At 40.9% G+C, this 5574-nt stretch overlaps 1 pseudogene; it reads left to right on the top strand.

Annotated features, from left to right (window-relative positions):
• The first annotated feature begins 684 nt into the window (after window positions 1–684).
• On the top strand, window positions 685–5288 carry LOC135232166 (olfactory receptor 56A1-like; annotated as a pseudogene).
• The last annotated feature ends 286 nt before the right edge of the window (window positions 5289–5574 follow it).

Raw genomic sequence — 5574 nt, 5'->3', positions numbered from 1 at the left:
AAAGAAACCTAGAATGCATTAGGAGGTAATTTCAGTATTTCACTCAAGAGATAATGGTATCTTAGTCTTGAATGGTTACAGGGAGATGGAGAAATGGTTGGATTCAAGAGCTAACTAAAAGGGAAAATTGAAAGGCCTTGGTGGTGGGTTTTTAATGGGTGATAAAAGCGCATGGTATGTTTAAGGTGGCATCTAGGCTTTGGCTTCTGGAACAAGCTAGATGTTTGTGCTATTCCCTGAGACAGGAGATGCTAGAAAAAGACCAGGTTTGGCTGAAAAATTGAGTTAATTTTGGACTTTTTGAATTTTGGATTTCTTTGAGAGACCCAATTTGTTATGTCAAGTAGGCCATTGGAAAGGGCTAGCTCAGGGGTATAATTTAGTAATCATTGCATAGAGATGATAATTACCTGAGGATATGGAGAAGAAAAAAAGAGGTGAAAGAAAGAGGGTAGGAGTAGAGCAGAGGAGAGAAGAAAAGCAACGAAGATTTACGGCTTAACTTTGAAACTGATGTCAAGGTAGGCCATTAAAACCCATTGCTGTCGATTTCAATTCATAGCGAACCTATAAGATAGAGCAGAGCTGCCCCATAAAGTTTCCAAGGAGTGGCTGTTGGACTCGAATGGTGGACGCTTAGCCACTGCACCACCAAGGCAAAGGATGATGAACATGTAAGAAAAAATGAGGAAAGACCAGGAGGTATGAAGTAAACCAGAAAATTATGATACAAAATTAAACCAAAGAGAGTATTTCAAGGAGGAGGATTTGGTCAATTATTTCAACAAGATTCAGCAACAGGGGGGCCATAGGTGATTTTTTTGAGAGCCATTTTCTGGAACTAACTCTTTCATTACTATTGGATTAACAGTATACCAGCCACTTTTTATGCTTCTGGACCTCAGAGGAAAGGTGTTATTCCAGTTCTTATGCATTTAGTGGTGGGTCCCTTTTGAAAAGTGTGAAGCTCAGGAGATTGGAGTTGGAACCTCACTGTTGAGTAGGTTGAACATTCTATTAGTTGATGCTTCCTGGATGTGTTAGTTTTGTCTTTCATTTCTGTGAGATAGGGCTTGCAAGCATAATTATGGCTTTCTTGTGTGATAGTTAGGGACCCCTAATTGATTTGTTTTGTTTTTTCTGTGTTATATTTGGAAAACAAGAGGTTACCATGTAACCTAATGGAAAGGTTCCCTTAATAAATTATCTATTGAGGTCTCAGATCGGTGGTGCCACAGTGCCGTTTGCCTCATTGGTGGCTTGTACCGTTTGTCTCATTGGTGGCTTGTATCATATTTCTCAAAATCTATGTTACCAACCAAAAATTTAAACACAGTGCATTAATAAGTATGCATTCCAATACTGAAAACACTTACCATCAAAAAAAAGAGAAAGAAAAAGAAAAATTAAGGAGAAAAAGTATAGTAATGAAAGGGCTAATGGAGATGGAAGCTAAACTGAAAAGATTTGTGGACTGTATTTGAAGTGAGGAAATGGAAACAGCACGATAATGCTTGGGAGAAGAACTGAAGGGCTAGAAAAAGCCTTCTGAGTTTTTTTTTTCTTCTCCATCTCTCTCCTTCACTTGAATAAAAGATACTTGAGAATGTTTGAAAGATAGGGCAGATTCAGTAAAGAAGAAAATATGGTTCAAAATTCAGGAACTAGACTGGATAATTGGTACTGTAAGTCCAAGGCTAGGAAGGACAGAATCCAACATAGAGTTGGAAGATCTGACATTTCGAGATGGGCAGATTCTCTATTTTAATGGAAGGAAACAAGGAAAAGATTTGTAGGTTTTATCTTGGGAAGTTGAAGAAAATCTCACTGATGCTTTCTATTTTTCTCTGTGAGATAGGACTTGATGTCACCTTTTGAGAGAGGAAGTAGAGTTTGAGATGTGAAAAAAATGAAGGAGTTTTGAAAAGGGGCTTGGCAAGAGAAGAAGGTTGATCAGGAAAGCTTTGTGGGATGGACAGGCAATAGGGAGAGGCAATTTAATGTTGATGATCAAAAATTTATACTAAAAGCAGCTTTTTCTCTTCTGTTATGCTTACTCCTGGAGTACTGGGTTGCTCTGGTACAGGACTTGAAAAATGAATAATTATATTCATATAAAACTGGGTTTTTATGAAAAGCCTGATCTAATCAATTTTACATTCTATTTTCTCCTAGTATACCATAAACTTGAGAAAAAGATGTAACAAGATTATTCATCTCAAATTATATTGGTGTATGATAGGAAGTGGGGGCATAATCAAAGATCTCTCCATGTTCTCCACCAGAACATGAAACAATTGTCTAAAAACACCTATTAAAGAAACTTCTTATCCACCGTAGGTATACTGCCTCCTTTATCATATAATACAGCTCTGGTGGCACAGTGTTTAAGTGCTCAGCTGCTACCAAAGGCCCCTGACCCATCAGCCACCCCATGTGACAGATGTCGCAGTCTGTTCCCATAAATATTTACAGCCTTGGAAACCCTGTGGGGCAACTCTTCTTTGCCCTATAGGGTCATCATGAGTTGGAATCTACTTGAGAGCCATGGGTTTTTTTTTTCTTCATATACTAGGTTATTGCAAAAATTACAGTGTGTTCTTGTCCTATCTCTTTGATACTATTAGGATTTTTCTTTTGCTGCTACCATGCTAACCTAATTTGTTGAAAGTTTTAAATATATTTTAATGTATTTTGAGTTTACGTCCTATCATTATCCTCTTTTCAAATCTTTATAGTTTTTACACTGATTAATTTTTCTTTCTGTGGATGATAGCATTATTGGTCAAGTCCCACCACTCTAGCTTTAGGACATTGACTGAAATTTGCCTTATTTAGGAAAGGTCTCCTATTTAACATTATCTAGCTGGAGAGTAAGAGAAAGAGATACTTTTGAAGCAGTTATAATATTTTTTCTTTTATATACCCTTGCAAATGGTCAAGAGAAGCCCTCTCAGTTCAAGATTCATCCCATGGAATCACCCAGCAACTATTTTGCTGCTCTGATCTCTGAATTCCTCCTCATCTGCTCCCTAACTACCAGGGTGGGCAACACTGGCTGTCCCTGCCTCTCAGCCTCCTCTTCCTTGTGGCCATGGAGTCCAATGCCATACTCCTGATCACCGTCTGGCTGGAAGCTTCTCTGTACCAGCCCACGTACTCCCTGCTGGACATCGTGCTCTGCCTCACTGTCATCCCTAAGGTCCTGGCCATCTTCTGGTTTGACTCAGGTCTATCAGCTTCTCTGCCTGCTTCCTCCCGATGTTCATCATGAACAGTTTCCTCCTCATGGAGTCTTGCACATTTATGGTCATGGGTTATGATCGCTATGTGGCCATCTGCCACCCACTGAGATACCCATCCATTGTTACTGACCAATTTGTGGCCAAGGCTAGTGTCTTCACTGTGGCATGAAATGCTGCCCTCGCTGCACCTATTCCTAACCTCATTGCCCGACTCCATTACTGTGGGAAAAATGTCGTTGAGAACTGCATCTGTGCCAACCTGTCTGTGTCTAGACTTCCCTGTGACAATTTCACCCTTAACAGAATCTACCAATTTGTGGTTTGTTGGACCTTTCTGGGCTCTGACTTCATCCTTATATTCCTCTCTTACACCATCATTATAAGAGCCATCCTTAGATTCAAGACTGAGGGGGCTGCAGTCAAGGCTCTGAGCACGTGCAGCTCCCACTTCATTCTCATCCTGTTCTTCAGCACCATCCTGCTGGTCGTGGTGCTGACAAATGTGGCCAGAAAAAAGGATTCCTATGGACATCCTTATCCTCCTCAATATCCTTCATCATCTCATTCCCCCTGCCTTGAATCCTATTGTATATGGGATTTGGACCAAAGAGATAAAGCAAGGAATTCAGAAATTGTTGCAGAGAGGGATGTGAATATGTAAAGCAGCTAACTAATTCCTTCTCTTTCCTCATCAATGATTTTTGCCTAGGCAGCGAGGCAGAGAACAGCATGGGGAGTGACCATTTTTAAATACACTGGGGCTCAGTTCATAACCAACCCTGGTTCCTTTCTTTACTCCTTTTGCCTGGTTCAGGTGGAGGTAGGCAGGAGAAGGAAATTTCATATTTCTTGAGTATCTGCATTGAACCTACACAATTATATACATAAAATGTATACAATTATATTTAAGCACTTTGATTCTCACAACATCCCTGCAGGAATTATTACTCATGTTTACATACTAGAAAACAGATGCTTTTAATTAAAGGGGGGAAACTGCCAAAGATCACATATCTGGGAAACAATAGAGTAGAAATTAAAATCTAGGCTCTAGAGCCTAAGTTCTTTCTACCCACCGAAATACCAGTTTGAGTACTATTGAAGCTGGAGACCAGACCTCTATCCCACTCTCCTTTGGCCTGTGTTTTATCCTTGGTATCCATACGTATCTCCTTCTTGTATCTTTTTCCTTGAGGGCCATGGAGTTTTCAGAGAAGGCAGAGTCGTGTCTGACAAAAAATCTGCAGGACTTCAGAAAAGAGCATTCATAATAATATAAACAATGCCAGCTTTCTAGTCTATCTTTCATAGCCTCACAACCTTCAGGGAAGTCTTGGTAATGAGGATACAGATAGAGAGGGGGGTGTTGGGAGGGAACTAATAAGACAGGAAAGAGGAAAACTGACTAGGACAGTGGGTTGGCTACTTTCCACATATGTTTAAACTACACATGCAGTGAACTTAAAACCAAGTCTTATTTGATCTGGTGACTGTGCTTAAGAACTCTAGTTGAAGGTGGGAAGACATAACATAGTGTCAAGTTTCTGGATGGCAGTGGGTTTAGTCAGGAGAAAACACACACATACACGCACACACCTGTTATTTTTAGAGAATTTAATATAAGCAATTGTTTAAATGGGGTTGATGACTTGAAAACCACAAAGGGGACATTGAGGTAACACACAGAGATAGTACCTGCAGGAAGAACCTTCCACTCTTAAGGCTGAATCTACAGGCTCAGATGGAATATGGGCTCAGATGTCTGAGAAGGGGGTGCTGCCCTTATCTGGTATTGGTGCCACAGAAGCTCAGAGGAAGTGCCCCTCAGAGCTGGGACTAAAACATCTGAGGATGGGCCATTACCCTGCTGGTGCTGGTTGCCCTTTGGTGGTTCAGTGAGGCTGGTTCTGGGAGTTCCAAAACCAAAACCAAAGCCCAAGCCAAACAACTAACCAACCAACCCACCAACCAAACATCGTGGAGACTGGAGTTAACTCCACTGCAAAGATAAATAATACTGATAAGACAGGAACAGACACTAAAGAGCAAATGCCTTCTCTCATGCTTCAACTTTCTAGTTTCCCTCTGGTGCTATTTTTAGGTGGAAACTGAGAGGGAGCCAGCTGACATAGAAGAGTCCCAAAGTCCTAGCCCCAGTATCATAAAAGAGAGTAGAGATAGGTGGGTTTGCGGCTGACAGATAAGCATTAATGAAGGGCCCAGATCCAACGGTTCTATGTCTCGAAGTATGACTATACAAGGGACAGCTGCAATAGCATCTGCACCGCACACTAGCTCCCCGGGAACAGATCACAGAAAAAAGTGCCCC

Source organism: Loxodonta africana, chromosome 7 (genome assembly GCF_030014295.1).
Source record: "Loxodonta africana isolate mLoxAfr1 chromosome 7, mLoxAfr1.hap2, whole genome shotgun sequence".
NCBI classification, from domain to species: domain Eukaryota; kingdom Metazoa; phylum Chordata; class Mammalia; order Proboscidea; family Elephantidae; genus Loxodonta; species Loxodonta africana.
The sequence above is the reverse complement of the archived record's forward strand: the minus strand, read 5'-3'. Positions and strand labels throughout refer to the sequence as shown.